The sequence below is a fragment of the Ambystoma mexicanum genome, chromosome 10 (assembly GCF_040938575.1).
Source record: "Ambystoma mexicanum isolate Mex_15411 chromosome 10, UKY_AmexF1_1, whole genome shotgun sequence".
In the NCBI taxonomy this organism is placed as follows: Eukaryota; Metazoa; Chordata; class Amphibia; order Caudata; family Ambystomatidae; genus Ambystoma; species Ambystoma mexicanum.
In genome coordinates, this window is record NC_090932.1 from 471,025,266 (window position 1) to 471,042,377 (window position 17,112).

The window sequence follows — 17,112 nt, forward strand, 5'->3', positions numbered from 1 at the left end:
GTGGAGTGCTCCCTTAACAACTGGCTAAAAGCTAATAGGATGTATATGTCCGTCATGTTGGAGAGGTACCCGCAGGATGCACTGGCAATGATAGTGTACGAGCAATATGTGCATGATTTGTACCAGAAATATGGCGGCGAGGGTTGGCTGGATTATGACCAGGGCTTTAGGTTAAAGATGCAAATATGGCCAGCAATGTCATGGGACGAAATGGATGTCGGGGGGTACATGGACAAAGTGGTCCCCTGCAGGGAACCCCAGGACAAGCCCCATGGGGAGAGGTCCCGGGGGGGAGAGGCAGGGGCGGGTTCTCGCAACAGGGGAGAGGGTCCTTTCGCGGGCCCTCCTCCTGGGTGTTCCGGGCGGCAGCTCACCAGGGGGAGCAAGAAATCTGCTGGAGGTTTGCAGAGGGGTACTGCTCATACAGGAAGGCATGCAGATGCAAACACCAGAAGGGTAGTGGCGCGGGCCCCCGCAAAGCTACTCCAGGAGTGGCTAAGCCCAGGGAAAGTGGTAAACCAAAGGAGAAAACAAATGTTGATTGATGCGCCGGCAAAACAAGGCGTTGTTAAGGAAGTGGTGAATGACAAATGTATGATTAAAGGGACACTGCCCACACCAGTTAGCCTTCTTGCCATGACTCCCTTTCTAAATATATATCACAACAAGGCCGACTCAAAGTTATTGTGGCAAGGGTTCAGGTGGGGCTTTCGGATCCCTGGGACAGGTGCCCAAGGGGGGAGGGAGGCGGCCAACTTACGGTCTGCACTGGAGAACCCTGAGGTGGTGGAAAGGAAGGTCAACAAAGAAGTGGGGCTGGGGAGAGTGGCCGGCCCATTTACGATGCCTCCCATGAGCAATCTGGTGGTTTCTCCACTGGGACTGGTGCCCAAAAAGGAAGAGGGCCAATTCCGCCTGATACACCACCTGTCCTTCCCCGAGGGTCAGTCGGTCAATGATGGCATCCCGGAGGAGCAGTGCAGGGTGCATTACGCCTCCCTGGAGGACACAATACAAATGGTGAAAGCAGCAGGGGAAGGGGCACTATTGGGAAAGGCAGACATAGAATCGGCCTTCCGATTGCTACCAATCCACAAGGATAGTTTCCACGTGTTGGGTTTTAAGGTGGGGGACAAGTACTACTACGACAGATGCCTACCCATGGGTTGCGCAATTTCCTGTTCATACTTTGAAGCATTCAGTTCCTTTCTGGAGTTTACGGTTAAACTAGGGAAGAAGGGAGGGGGAATATTGCACTACCTAGATGATTTTCTCTTCATTGGGAGAGAAGGGACGGATGAATGCGGGGCCCTGATGGAGGCATTCCAAAAACGAATGGAGCAGCTAGGGGTCCCCCTAGCACCAGGGAAGACCATGGGTCCAGAGACTACATTGACTTTTTTGGGGATTGAGATTGATTCAGTTAAGGGGGAATGTAGGATCCCGCAAGACAAGGTACAAAAATTGAGGGGCCTGATTCAGGAGCTATTGGAGAGAAACAAAGCAACTTTACGGGAGTTGCAGTCACTGGCAGGGAACCTCAATTTTGCAGGCAGAGTGATACCGGCCGGGAGGGCGTTTGCCAGGAGTGTGGAGCTAAAAACTGTGGGCTTACAACACGCCTCACAGCACGTCCGATTGGGTTCAGAGGTAAAGGAGGATCTCCGGATGTGGGAAAGCTTCTTGACAGACTCCAACAGGGTTGGCGATCTGGAGGGCTGACTGGGCAAGCAGCCAGAAGCTCAAACTGTTTACAGATTCATCTGGGTCCCTGGGTTTTGGGGCAATCCTGGGGGACAGTTGGTGTGGCATGGCATGGCCAAGGGAATGGCACGAGAAAGGGGTCACGAAAGACATTACGCTGCTGGAACTTTTCCCCATAGTGGTTGCATTTAAGTTGTGGGGGGGGGCAGCTGCGGAATTCAAAGGTCGCTCTATGGTCAGATAACTTGGCGGTGGTACAGATTATTAACACAGGGTCATCCAGCAATCTGAGGGTTTTGAGGCTCCTCAGGGAACTCACCAGAAGTCTGTTAATGCTGAACATCGAGGTTAGGGCACGGCACATTCCAGGAGTAAAAAACACGGCCGCTGATTCTCTGTCTCGTTTACAGTGGGACCGGTTCCGAGACAGCTGCCCCGAAGCAAGGGAGGAGATGACCCCATTCGAGGAACAGTGGTGGGGGATGATTGGGGCGACCTGACCTCGCTGGTAGAGACTGCCCTGGCCCCAGGTACAGCCAAAAGGTACAGGGCTTGTTGGGATCGTTTCATGCAGTTCCAGGAGGAGGTGCTGGCTGGGGGCCAGGGGGAGAACCCAGTGAGGGCATTCATAGGCTGGTGCTGGAAGACAGGGAAGACCCAGGCGTGGGTGGGCTACCACCTGGCGGCCATAGCACATTACGCAAAAGTAAAAGGGGAGAAGGACCCCACTAAGGAACACTACGTCTAGCAGGCCATGAGAGGCTGGGCTAGACGAACCATAGCAAAGCCAGACGAGAGGCGGCCAATCGATATTGGGAAATTGCATGTGTTGGTTAAATGTCTAGGTGCAGTGTGTAGTGAGGAGGCAGAGAGATTGCTCTTCACGGCCACCTTCATGGTGGCATTTTTTGGGGCTCTCAGGATCAATGAATTGGTGCCGGAGAACAAGGCTGGCAAAGTGAATGGGTTCTTGCGCGTCAGTGACGTCCAAGTGGGAAGCGCTCAAGTCGTCATTTATGTAAGGAGATCAAAAACGGATCAGAAAGGAAAAGGGGTGGCGTTGACCTTACAGGCAATTCAGGCAAGCAGGGTTTGCCCGGTGGCGGTGGCGGCAAACTTTATGCAGCAGCGGCGGCATTCAGGGGCTGAGGCGCCGTGGCTCATGCACAGGCATGGGACCGCACTCAGCCGCTTTCAGTTCAGGAAAGTGATGGCACTAGGTTTGGATAACATGGGCCTGGCAGGGGGCCGGTTTGGGACGCATTCATTTCGGATAGGGGCCGCCACCTCCGCGGCAGTCGGGGGGTTAGGGGCGGAGGACAGCAAGAAGCTGGGGAGATGGTCTTCAGGATGTTATAAACGTTATGTCAGACCAGAAAAAATGTAAAGATAACCATGGCGTTCCCTCCATTTCATTTTCCAGCAGTGCGCCAAAGGAAACTACGCACAGTGTGGGTAGTGGGGCATTCATTCATCTCAAGGGCAAAGGCGAGCTGGACGCAACAGCAAGAGGTCTTGACGGCTGGAGAGTTCAGGATCGAGTGGCATGGGGTGCCAGGGATGAAATGGGCGCAACTGAAGGGGCAATTGCAAAAGCTGCTGAGTAGGCGGCGGAGGCCGGACGTGTTGGTGATACATTTAGGAGGAAATGACCTGACCAGCCTGGGGAGGGGGGTCTTGCTGAGGGACATTACAAACTCACTACAAGAGATATCGGCACAAGTGGGGGAAACAGAGATCATCTGGTCTGAGGTGATTCCCCGGGCACAATGGAGAGGGGCAGAGAGCCATTCAGCAGTGGAGAAATCAAGGAGGAAGCTGAACTGGGCCGTTGCCAAGTTCTGCAGGGGCAGAGGTTTCCATCAGATCAGACACGGCCTGATTGACGGGAAGGCACCCGAGTACTTCCTGGCGGATGGGGTACACCTATCCAAAAAAGGAATGGAGCTCTTTTTCTGGAACATTTGTACCAAATTGCTGGAGTTGTGAGAGGAATTGTGGAAAGGGGGAGCCACGGTGGGCGGGAACCCACCAGTTGGCGTGGCGGTGTTTGGGCAACCAAGCACAAATGATAGACTCCGGACGAGCCAGAAGGAAACGGAATGGGTCTTCGCTCTTCCGGACCAGCGCCTCTTGGGGGCATAAACGGCGGGGGCGTCTGGTAGGGACAAATAAGGCTCAGCTTCCCCAAAACAAATGGCGCTCTCCCCACCCACGGACACCTGCACGGGCAGGTTTGGAACAGGTACAATGGGGCGGGGGAGTTGGGGGCCTACTATACCAAGTATAGGGGGAAGCAAAGGAAATCCAGCAAGCAAAGCGCCACCCGTACAGAATGAAGTTCACAATGTGTACAAATAATTCTGTTGTCATGGAAATAAAACTGCGGCCAAGTTTGCCATTTGAAATTCTGTGTCATGCCAATTTGTGGGGATAAGGAATAATGCATTGGGGTGCATGCGCAAAGAATAATTGGCAGTAAAGGCAAATGGACGGCTGCAGGGGTTATGGAGCTGACGACGGAAAAATCAGCCCAAGATGGAGTAGGCAGCAGGGTAACCCCTGCGGGGTCATGCCGCCAGGACCGGGGACCCTCCCCTTGGGGTCAAAAGGCGAAGGGTGGAACGGCGCCAAAGGACTAATGGCCCAAAAACCTGCAAAGGGTTGAACAAAGGAAAAGGGGCGGGGCCACCAGGATATAAGCAGGCGGGACCGGGGTGCCAGGCATCTCGCTTCTGCACTGGGACCCGGTCGCCGCCTCGCAAGTGTAAGGAATTTCGTTTTCCACCCACCCACCCACGAAATACAAGCAAGGAGCAGGAGACCTGGGCGTTGCTGTCGCAGGACACCCAGGCCAGTATATGACAAGTTGGCGGTGTTTGGGCAACCAAGCACAAATGATAGACTCCGGACGAGCCAGAAGGAAACGGAATGGGTCTTCGCTCTTCCGGACCAGCGCCTCTTGGGGGCCTAAACGGCGGGGGCGTCTGGTAGGGACAAATAAGGCTCAGCTTCCCCCAAAACAAACAGCGCTCTCCCCACCCACGGACACCTGCAAGGGCAGGTTTGGAACAGGTACAATGGGGCGGGGGAGTTGGGGGCCTACTATACCAAGTATAGGGGGAAGCAAAGGAAATCCGGCAAGCAAAGCGCCACCCGTACAGAATGAAGTTCACAATGTGTACAAATAATTCTGTTGTCATGGAAATAAAACTGCGGCCAAGTTTGCCATTTGAAATTCTGTGTCATGCCAATTTGTGGGGATAAGGAATAATGCATTGGGGTGCATGCGCAAAGAATAATTGGCAGTAAAGGCAAATGGACGGCTGCAGGGGTTATGGCTTCCACATCATATTCCCCACCTTTGTGACAAAGTGATGATGACCAAAAAAGACGGAAAGAAACAGTTCAATAAACATGTTCAATAAAGACACACCCAAAACGGCCGAGAGCCTTGACACAGAGGAGGGCGTGGCCGACGGGGGCGTCAGAGTCAGGCAAACCCAGTGAGCTCCACAGGGTGATGGAATACATGCAGGAGGGATTTACCACCATCCACACCAAACTGGATGACATGAGCGGCACAATCAGCTCAATAAATTCCCAGAGAGACAAAACCGACGCCTGCATAATGGAAGTGGAAACAAGAATGGGCACTACAGAAGACAAAGTTGTTGTGTTTTTACAAGAAACACATGCACTGGCTGCGGGCTGCCAGAGGTTTGCCAGAAATTGGGGCACATAACGATACTTTAATGCATACTTGACCCAAAGTAGGGGAGTTATGATTCTTCTTCATAAATCCGTACCATATGTTCATAAATGGGCACACTTAGATCCACTTGGTCGTTATGTACTATTGCAGGGCATACTGAAAGGTCAAGCAATAATCCTACTGAATATCTACAGACCAAACATGGATGACCTTGAATTTCACTCTGAAATGTTCGAACTACTTGCATTATACCCCCTAATACTAGTCTTGTGGGGAGGGGATTTTAATACAATAGTGGACATAGACCTTGACAGATCCGGAAGTAGGCTTCGACAGCTGATCAGAGCTGCCCAGTGGATATACGGGAGGGTCTAGTTGATCTAGAGAAGGTAGATACCTGGAGGATGCTAAACCTGACATCACGTAAATACACCTATTACTCTACAGTTCACGATTCTCACTCCCGGATAGACATGTGGTGGCTATCTGGCATTCTCATAACACAACTTAGTGATGCTGCTATACTAGCCAGAACTTTCTAGGATCACTCCCCAACTACACTGTCACTAAAACTGGGGGGCATACTTGGCGCCAAAAGGGTGTGGCGATTTAAACCTCAGGCATTGCTAGACCTCGTATTTAAAACCGAAATGGAGAAATGTGTTGATGAGTACTTCGAGGTAAACACTGGCTCTGTTGACACACAGGCAACACTTTGGGAGGCCTTTAAAGTCTATGAGCAGGGTATGGCCCTGGCTGACGAGTCGGGACTACTCAAGGCAATACGGCGAGATATCCATACTACTGAAACTAACCTAGGGCGACTGGAGCAGCAGTAAACGTCCACTCCTGTCAAAGTCACCTTTTGGAGACATTAAGACTGAAATTGACAAATTCTGGGCACTAGCGGATAGATAACTGAAATTCCTTGATAGTCTGGCCCTGGCAAGACAATATGGGAAATGCCCTGGAAGGCTACTAGCTACAATGACACGAGAAGCAGGGTGAAGCCACCATATTCCATTTGTGCGGGAAGAAACCAGTGCTTTGGCTCATGTCTCCCCTGAGTTGACCAAGGTGTTCCACAACTTTTATGCCACACTATATGTTAATACTGACATGGCAACCCCCTCTGAGCTAGACCAATACTAAGAGAAACTACCACTGTCAATGCTGTCCGATGAGACTCGGGAGACTCTTGACCGGCCCATCTCCCCAGATGTGATTTCCACTGCCATACAATCCCTTCCACCTGGGAAAGCCAAAGTTCTCGCCCTTAGACTAGTCCCTTATATGAGACATTATCCACTCAGACCAATCTGGCTTTGTTCTCGGCCACTATACGGCACTCAATCTAAGACGCCTTTTAAATGTACATGCCCAGATAAACCCAGGAGCACAAGCTGTTGCTGTGGCCCTTGATATGCAATAGGCCTTTGATTCGATATCCTGGCAATTCATGTGGGCAGTACTATATAAATGCAAGTTTGGCCCGTGCTCCATAACTTGGGTACAACTCACACTCCTCAACTATGGATAGGAAATCCTGCCCCCCTGCCTCCTATATTTTGGAAGTCAGAGACTGTGCCATGTTTGACGCCAGCAGTTGTACCAATTCCGCAGCGAGTGTTTGAGAACAGGTATCCTCTGAGAAAACCCTATCGAATGTATCCCTGAAGAAACGAAAATCTGAGGGAGGAACTCCCTGAAGTAATATGAAAAAGAGTGAAAGAGAAGCCAGTGATGTCACAAGAGACGAGCGTGACACACTGAGAATACTGCTGAAGAGAATGTATGGATCTTGCGGAAACTGATGACGAAGTTAAGAATTGAGTCAACTTTAATATGCAGAAAAGTAGATTGCACACATGTGAAGTACTATAGAAATGTGACCGTTCAATGATTGTACAGACGCTGAAATGCAAGTACACTAAGTGATCATAGAAGCTGGCTATGCGTAGTGAATAGACTGCAGGCGAAGGTGTCATTGTATAAAAGCTGGATATCAGTGTCATGAATTTTAGTAAGCTGAAACCCATGAAGAAGAAAGGCTGAGAATTGTGTTGCACCATGAATACGTTGAAATCCTGGAAGAACCTGGCAGGGCTGTCTGGCCTGGCATCAAAACAAAAGTAGCCAAGGTAATTTTTTTTTCTCGAAAGCAATAAACCTTAGAAGGATGAATCATCCCTTATTGAGGGGCAAAGAAAGAACACCAAGAGTGCCAAGTTGTATACAATTAAGACATTTAAATATTGCAGAATAGACCAGGGTCATGGTCTCTTATCACATGAGCTGAGGATGGAAATAGAGTCGAGCTTGGAGTCTAGAACAACGATAGTGAAAGCCTGTACTCCCATATACTCCCACAGACAAGGATACTTTGCAGGGCCTAGTTCAAAGACAATCTGCATGGCAGAAAGCATGGGTGATGAGAGATGTTGGGCTAATTGGGTGCGGAGGTAAAGTCAATCCCACCTCCTGAGACCTGGGTATGAGCTTACGTGCTGCTAAGTGAACCGAATGTTCCATACATGACACAAGCATGCCATCCAATACTAGAAGGCCGTATAACAAAGGGCCTTATAGTTTGAGAGCCAATGATATACAGTGTTGGAGATGACATGTTTTAGAGGTAGGCATATGTTTTCCATCTGACAGATAGCCAATCACAATCCCAGCCCTTATACAAAGTATACTTTTATGTTCCCCTTGAACATATCACAATCCCTCGTAGGTTTTTCTTATTTGCCACGTAGTATGACGTATTGTTTCCATATAAGGATGTTTTTATGTGAAATTTGTAGAGAACTGAACAGACATTCGTTGATGTCCATTGTAACCTCCCTGTTTTAGATAATTGTTAATAAAACAGCAATCTTCCTGAGTTGGTGTGATTATTTGGACTCAGAGTTATTTTGCAAACCCCGTCCATTCCATGCACGATACTAAAGAACCGTAAGTTCAAAATATAAATGTATCACTCCTGGCTCCCATTGATATTCACAGTGGGACCCAACAAGGATGCCCACTATCTCCTTTAATATTTTCTATAGTGATGGAACCCCTTGCAGATTTGATTCGACAGACACACTCAAAGGGGGATCATACTCCCAGGAGAACCTGAAATTTTCTCGCTATATGCGGATGATGCACTTCGATTTGTACGTGACCCCACATTAAATCTGGCCCCAAAGATGCAAGAAGTCCAATCCTTCGGGATCCTATCCTGGCTACAGGTCAACTGTGCTAAATCCAAATTATTCCCACTCACTGATGCTACTGTACCCTGGCCAGACCTAATGGTATTTGCAGATGACCCATCCGAAGGAGCAGGAGCTCCCCAGCGTCGCAGAGTGCTGCTGCTGGAGCAGTATCCACACCTGCATCCGGGCAAGCCATTGAGGTAAGCTGGAGGCTTATTATCTGCTGCCTACCAGCCCCTCTGCGCTCGAACCCCCAAGCGCCAGCAAACTGCCCATAAAATGCACTTTAGCATTTAAATGAAACCCAATTCAGCTGCATAACTTCATGCTGGATTAATGCTGCATTTCGAGGGCATTTGATGCAGATCCCATTGTCTGAAATTGGGATTCACTGCCCCATGATGACCACCGTCTTGAGGGCACCCTGCGCCTGACCAGGTCCTTAGCCGCTGCCTGACTTCCCTGCCTGCATCCACCCGCCGATTGGCTGCAATCACCTTCTTCTGCACCAATCGCGTCCGCCGGCAGACGAGAGCCGGCCCTTCGAAGTAAGGCCATTGAAAGAAGGCTCCCTGCTGACGGAGCTGACCGAGCGTGCCGTGCTGCGGTCTGCGCTTAGTACCTAGGCACTGTAACCTGCCACCCACCTGGACCTAGACTTCCTACAGGTACTAATAACGTTACAGCACAAGACTTTATTGCTACAACCTAATCCGTATGCAAGCCTACTATGGCCAGTCACTGCCACTATCTGTGAGCCACCATACGTGCTTACTATGCTTTGTGAAGTACCCACCTCAGCTAGCCGACCAGACACCACACTGCTACCCTACTGCTTGCCTCTACCGCACTAGCCTGTTCTACTGCATACTATGGCACTAGCTTACTGAGCTGCTAGATTACATAGATAACCTATCCGACCTCAGTTCAACAAAATGTTTTTAGGAAGCAATGTTGACCTGCTCTGCTTATGCTCACTTGAATTAGCGCCACTTTGGCTCACAATGGTAAATTGAATTTAGGCATCTTGCATTGCTAAAGCTGCTTCGAGGTGTGTTCACTTGAATTAGCGCCACTTCGGCTCACAATGGTAAATTGAATCTAGGTATCTTGCATTGCTAAAGCTGCTTCTAGGTGTGTTCACTTGAATTAGCGCCACTTCGGCTCACAATGGTAAATTGAATCTAGGCATGCTCATTTTGAATTGATAAGCTGAATTAGGAGTGTGCCATTCTCGCTTCTGAGGTAGCCCAAATTAACGTGCATTAAGCCCAAGCCAATATTGAACCTACTCTATGCACTTTAGCCTAGTCCAAGCTAGCACTATATCTGTGATCAGTGCCTAACGGCCACTAAAGTCAACAGCCGACGGTATGTTAATTATATATTTAGCCCTGCCTGCTAAACTTCAACTCTAAGTTGCAATATATTTGTGCCTTTGTAAACTATTTAGCATCAGCAACATCACACCAAAGTTGCCTTCTATCAAACAGAATGCAGGCACTGCTAACTTTAACTATGTTCCCATTCTGCATCATACCATCTGACATCCCTTGCACTAGAGGTCATTGCATTAAGCTTGGTGAGGGGTTAGGCAGACTGAGATGCCCCCGTCACCACCCTATCCCTTGCCCTACACCCTTCTTTCCCACACCACCCCCGTTTCCCACACCAACCACAACTTATCCCCATCCAGCTCCCACCTCACACAAGTTGCCTCCTGTGCCTATAGCCTCTACCGCCTCCCCTCCTGACACCTCCAAGCGGAACGAGAGACTAACCAGCAGACTACCATTCAACAGGCACTTTAGAACATTCCCATAAGATCATGCGCACAGTTCGCCCAGGATCCCCCGGTAATAATCACAGGCGCCATAAGAAAAGGTGCACAGCCCCGCTGAACAACCCAAGGGACATTAGCCCCATCCCTCCAATAATGAACCCACAATCACAGCCCACTAAAGGAGCATTACTGAACGTCAGGTCACTGGTAGCACATGCAACTGACATTGCCGATATGATTGTGAACAACAACCTTGACTTCCTTGTAATGACTGAAACCTGGTTGCACGAGGAAGCAGGCCACTCTATTGCCCTAGCCGTCCCAGCCAACTACTCCATCATCTGTGCAGACAGACTCACATCTTGCGGAGGTGGAATAGCCATTATCTTTAAAGACACTCTCAACATAAGACTAGCCACCCCCATACAATTGCCATCTTGTGAACTCCTTTCAGTTAAGTTCCAAACCTCACCCAACAGCACCATCACGCTACATATCATTTAAAGGCCCCCAGGACCTCTGGGATCCTTCGAAGAAGACATCACAGCCCTAGCAGCCGACACCAAATTTACGGCGCAAAATATTATCCTAGGAGACTTCAATCTCGGTTATGAGGACACCAGTGACCCACACGCCACCTCTCTAGCTTCTACACTACTAGAACGAGGTTATTCTCAAATTAGCACCAAACCCACACATGAAAAAGGTAGGATACTTGACTGGGTTGCAGTCCTAAACTGCACCATCTCCCCACCAGATCCGACACCACTAGTATGGTCAGACCACCACCTGATCACCTTTGAACTGCACATCAACAACCTGGAAAAGAAAAAGTCCATTATTGCTCCCCCGTGCCTCACAAGGAATAAACGGAACATCACAGCAGACGCTCTAACTCCTTTGTTAGCCCCCCTACTTAATGCCTTTCCGGACACTAATGAGCCTAACACTCTAATTAACTTCTACAACGAGACTATGACTAAAGCCATTGATGATATTGCCCCGCTAAAATTACGTAAAAAGCAAACCTATAGCCCATCTTAACTCGTGGTTCACTCCAGCGCTGAAAACACTCTGCACTGAAAAAAGAAAATGGGAATCTCGTTGGAAATCATCCCCCACACCTGAAAACAAAACTAACCTGGCCACTATCACTGCCACCTACAAAAATAAGATAATCCAGGCCAAAAAAGAAACTTATAATGACAGAATATCCCAAGCCAGCACCAGTACTAAAGAATTATTCAACATTCTAAGAGAATTAGAGAACCCTAACCCACCGCCAGTTACATGCACCAAGGACAAAGCATGGCATTCAAAATGCCCTAACAAAATCAAAGGACTGCAGACTAAAATAGCGGACAAAAGATCCCAAGTAACAGTCACCACACCTGCTCCTACTCTTACCTCTCACTCTAACTCAGGTTTCTCATTCAAAAAAGTCACCATTCCTGAAGTCCAGAAAATCATTGCGTCTCTTAAACCGTCAAATTGTAAGGGTGACAGTTGCCCTGCCCAGATTATAAAAGATGCCGCTAGAGACCTCGCCCCATTTATCACTAAACTTGTAAACTCCTCCTTCTCTAACAATTCTGTCCCAAGTAACCTTAAACAGTCTTGGGTTCTACCACTATTAAAAAAACAGACCCTTGACCCAGCTATACCCACCAACTATAGACCAATTACGACAGTCCCCTTTCTATTGAAAATTCTGGACAGAATAGCCTACTTGCAAATACAAGATTATCTGGAAGCCCACAAACTATTTGGCACCCGTCAATCTGGCTTCAGACTCGGCACGGAACAGAAACCGCACTTGTTGACCTCAAAAGCCAGATTGATGAATTAAAAGACAAAGGAAAGATGGCCATCCTACTTCTACTCGACCTCTCTGCGGCTTTTGATCTGGTGGATCACTCCATACTCTGTAACCACCTATCCTCAGCGGCCCATTTCTCCAGTTCTGCAGTTGCATGGATCCAATCTTTCCTTGCAAATAGAACTACGCGCGTGTTCTCACCCTCAGCAACTGCTGACCCCATCCCCATCACCTGCGGAGTCCCTCAAGGCTCCTGCGTCTCACCCACTTTGTACAACATCTTTACAAAGCCACTATTCGACAAATTGGACCGTCTGGGTGTCACCTACACAAATTATGCAGATGACACCCAGATACTCCTACCCCTTTCAGGAACCTATGATATAGACGTCGCACGGATTAATGAAGTCTACATCATCATTCAGGCATGGATGGCCACACATGGCTTATGCCTGAATGATGACAAGACGGAATTACTCCTAGTCGGATCATCCAACAACATCCTTAAACTAAGTCCTCACTATACAAACATAGTCATCGATGGGAATAGCTTACCTATTGCCAAACACGTAAAAACTCTAGGTTTCTACTTCGACGCCCAGTCTAACCTAACTAAGCACATCAACATGACTTCATCGGCCACAGCCTACCCTGGCAAGTTAATCAGAGCCTGTAGACCGTTACTATCCCCCGCTAGCTGCCTCACCCTGGCGAGAGCGCTCATACAACCCAAATTGGATTATTGCAACAGTCTTTATCTAGGAGCGAACAAAACCATCTTACACAAACTACAGATTATACAAAATAACGCGCTCAGAGCCGCGCTGAATATCCCCAAAAGAGAGCATATATCAGATACGAGAAAGCACCACAGGTGGCTCTCTATACAGGACAAAATTGCCCTAAAAACTATTTGCCTCACTCACTTTCTTTTTTTCTTCTTATTTTGTTTTTATCTTAATGTTTTAGTTTTTAGGTCCCTGTGTGATGAATACACAGCAAAAGTCCTTGATCAGTCCTGTTGCTTGTTTTTACGAAAAGGTCAAACTGTAGTCTGGCATTTTTTATTCCATTTGCCTGCACAGGTACAGTGTTATGATGAGCAGACCGGTTTCAGAGGTAGGAACCACTTACATCAGGGCTGGGACAGCTGATAGTTAATAGCGCTGTTGTTGGAGGATAGCTGAATCTAGCTTGTTTATTCAAAAAAGGACCTGCCCTAGACACTGGTGTCTTCTCTCATTGTGGGGGTCCTGGTGTGTGGCTGTAGAGATTCAGTCCCACTGCAGGTGCTGACAAAGTTTCAGCCGTGTGCAAGGTCACCTGGGTTGCTGCGTCTATATCTCAGCATATCCTGCAAAGCGGCTATCTGGTGTGCATGGCTGGAGTGGGAATACCGTACAAACTGCCGGTTGCAAACTGAATATCGACACTGACATATGTCATCCACACGTCAAGATCGAGTGGTTCGCTGCGGGAACACAAGCTCACTAATATTACCACCGGTATGGAAAGTCGCAGCAACTAGCAGTCCCATTGCAGTGACAACACTTGCTTGGGGCAAAATGGAGAATGCAGGAAAACTCCCCCCCTTTCATAGAGACTTAACATTATGGAACTTCTTCCCATCATTCCCTAAAATAAACAAGTAGGAAACGGATGGCTCCATAAGAGATGTTTACAGTATGGGGTCCTTTATTACGCTCAGAGACTTACCGTGGCCCACACAGAGACTCTCCACATTCTGGCTACAATACGCAGGACTCTGTCATGCAGCTAAAGCAGCTTGGGTGGAATTCCCCACACTGCCCCCTGATGAACCACTGTTGGATGTTGTTATAGGGGGTACCTCTGCTCTGGGTGATGTGGCCAGACTATATGATTCACTACAGTGCTGAAGTAATAGACCCCTCACAAAACTCCACAAAGCCTGGGCCAAAAACTTAGCAGTAGAAATTACTGACGAGATGTGGGAGGCAATGTGCCTACAGACACAAGCCCTTTTCTTCAATTCCAGGTTTCACATAATACAATTCAAGGTACTGCATAGGTTCCTCTACACCCCGGCTAGACTACACCTCTTCTCCTGCACATTGCCCCAGATGCCATTTAGACAAGACGGGATATCTCCATTTGTTATGGGACTGCCCTGAACTGGCAGTGTTTTGGGGGGAGATATGTGATACTTTGACTGTGATATTTGGTCGCACCAACGAACCTCCACCATTGAACTGTTTATTCCAGAGGTTTGAGCAGTTGCAACATGGCTCCCACAAACTGGCGAGCCTCTTCCTGTTGCTTGCAATTAGATGTATACTGTTACTATGGCTACGCCGCACCTCCCCATCCGTGGCACAATGGCTTTGGGCCATCACATGGGCCTCGGACCAAGAAAAACGTTGGTCCTTGCTGCAACCCATGAAATGTAAACCAATAGACATTTGCCCACCATTTCATAACTATTTGCTGTCTAGACAGGCGAATGCTCGTAACAATGAAGACTCATCGAAGAGTGGCTAACCTGCCAATTCCATTCACCCCGTACCAGACGTCATATATGCATCTCTAACACCGTTTAATTTGCACCAAGCCTCAACTATATCAAACCAATGTGAGCAATAACATATGTAAGATTATGTCTCAATCTTTTTGCAGCTGCTATTTCTGTCCTCTGTTGCAATGTCAGGTACCTTATAAATAAAGTAAAGAAAAAAAAAAAGATGTCAGTTGGGGGCCGCCAGGTCTCAATTGCAATATCTGGCAACTCCTGTGCAACCCCTGGCTTTGCCTCTGTGACGCCTGGGGGCTGCAGAGGCAGAGAGAAACCTAAAATAAAGAGAGCCTCTTAACATGCATTTCTTTTTTAAGTCAGTCTGAATTCAAAGGAAATTATTTCCGTTGCGGAAAACCGCAATGGAAATGGTTTATTTTTGAAGTTAGACTGACTTAAAAAAAACTCTCCTCAACCCACAGGACATGGAAGGCTCTGTCTCCCCTGCCCTGCGCATTACAGGAGCCACAGCTGGTTACTTGCAGCCGTGGAGCATTGGAAAGAGGCCTGCCTGCAGACGAGTTCCTCAGAGCAGCAATGGATTTGGAAAAATGTACAGAAGTATTTTTTTTGGTCAATGTCTGAGAGTGAGTGCATGACGCATGGGTGGCTGGTTGTGCGAGTGAATGGTGGCTGGGTGAAGTGTAAATGAGCATGTGAATGATGTGCTTTTGGTCAATACCTGGATTACTTACTTGTATCTTCATTACTCCTAGTCCTACTCTTCCTCATCCCACTACTTGCCTATGAAGCACCTTGCCTCATACTTAAGTACTGGGATGAGGAAGAGGGACATGGAGGTAATGCTGGGCCAAGGGGCTGAGATTGGGGTTGGAGGAGCAGAGTTAGATGGATAGGGGACATGTCTGGAAGGTGGGGCAGGTGGTGGGTCCGTTATTACGTAATGGGCATCCATGATAAAGCAGGCATGATGTGTTATTGGCTATACTCACATTTTGGTACAGCGAGTCTAGTCATTTCTTAATGTGACATGACATATTTACAGGGCATCTATGATAAAGTAGGCATGAGAAGTGTTTACCTGTCTAGACTGACTTTTAGTTCCAGCCAGTCTAGCCATTTGTTACTGTGTCATGGCATAATTTTCTGGGTATCTATAAAGAAGGAAGCATCATAAGTGTTATTACGTGTCTAGACAAGCATTTTGCTGCAGCTAGATTAGCCATTTCTTACTGTGGCATGACATTTTGTACTGGCCGCATCTCTGATAAAGCAATCATGATCAGTGTAATTACCTGGCTGGACTGGCATTTGGCTGCAGACAGTCCTTTATGTGGCATATATTTTTCTGGGCAGCTATAATAAAGTAAGCGTGATAAGTGTTATTGCGTGGTTAGAGTGGCATTTTGGTGCTGCCAGTCTAGGTATGTCTTACAGTGGCATGGTATGTTTTACTGTGCATCATCAAGGCTGCAGCAAACATGATAAGTGCTATTATGTATTCGGCCTGCATGGTCTAGCCAGTTTTAGCATGCTTTGGTATGGTGGCATTGCATTTTTAATAGCAAAGTGGTAAGATAGCTCACTGTGTTGAGCACTCGCTGCTGTGATCTGTGGGTGATCTGCAGGTACAAATCCTGGCAAGGCAAACTCAGTCTTATTCTTTCGAGGTTGATAAATGAGTACCAACTTTGGTTGGGATGATAATTGTGTGTAAATATAGCAATGTGCAGCGCTTTGGCAATAGTGCTATATAAATAACAAATCATTATCATTAAAGCATTAATGCTCCCATGCACTGAAAGTGACTTGGACTTTTGGATATATTATTATTGCAGCAGCTGGCAATGTAGGGCATCTACTTTTCATATAATGACAATACCCACCATGCAGCTATAATTGGTATAATTTGGAAGTAACTGCCATACAATGCTGAAGTGGCATATGTATAGCAGTGCCTCGGCCCATTTTGTTTTTTGTGTTTTATAGTTTGTAAAAACGTTAACACATTTTTTATCATATACTTCACAACTCTTAGTTAATTACAAATGGCAATAAATTACTTGAGGCACAACATTCTAAAACAAACTTTACAGACGTTAATTTATTCAACACAATACAGAATATCATATACTATATACCTATCATGGCTTCCCTTTCTAACCCCCAAGATTAAAGTGTCCACCTATCCGACAAATTACAACCTTCCCTACTTCATTATGGTGGACTAATCGAGAAAAACATACAAGAACCTAAGAATGTTACAGTAAACAGTAAATGCACAGTAAATTTACAAAACTACAGAAAGTACAGATAGACATACCGTTAAAAAATGAGATACAGATACAATAAGAGGTGTATATACACAAATTA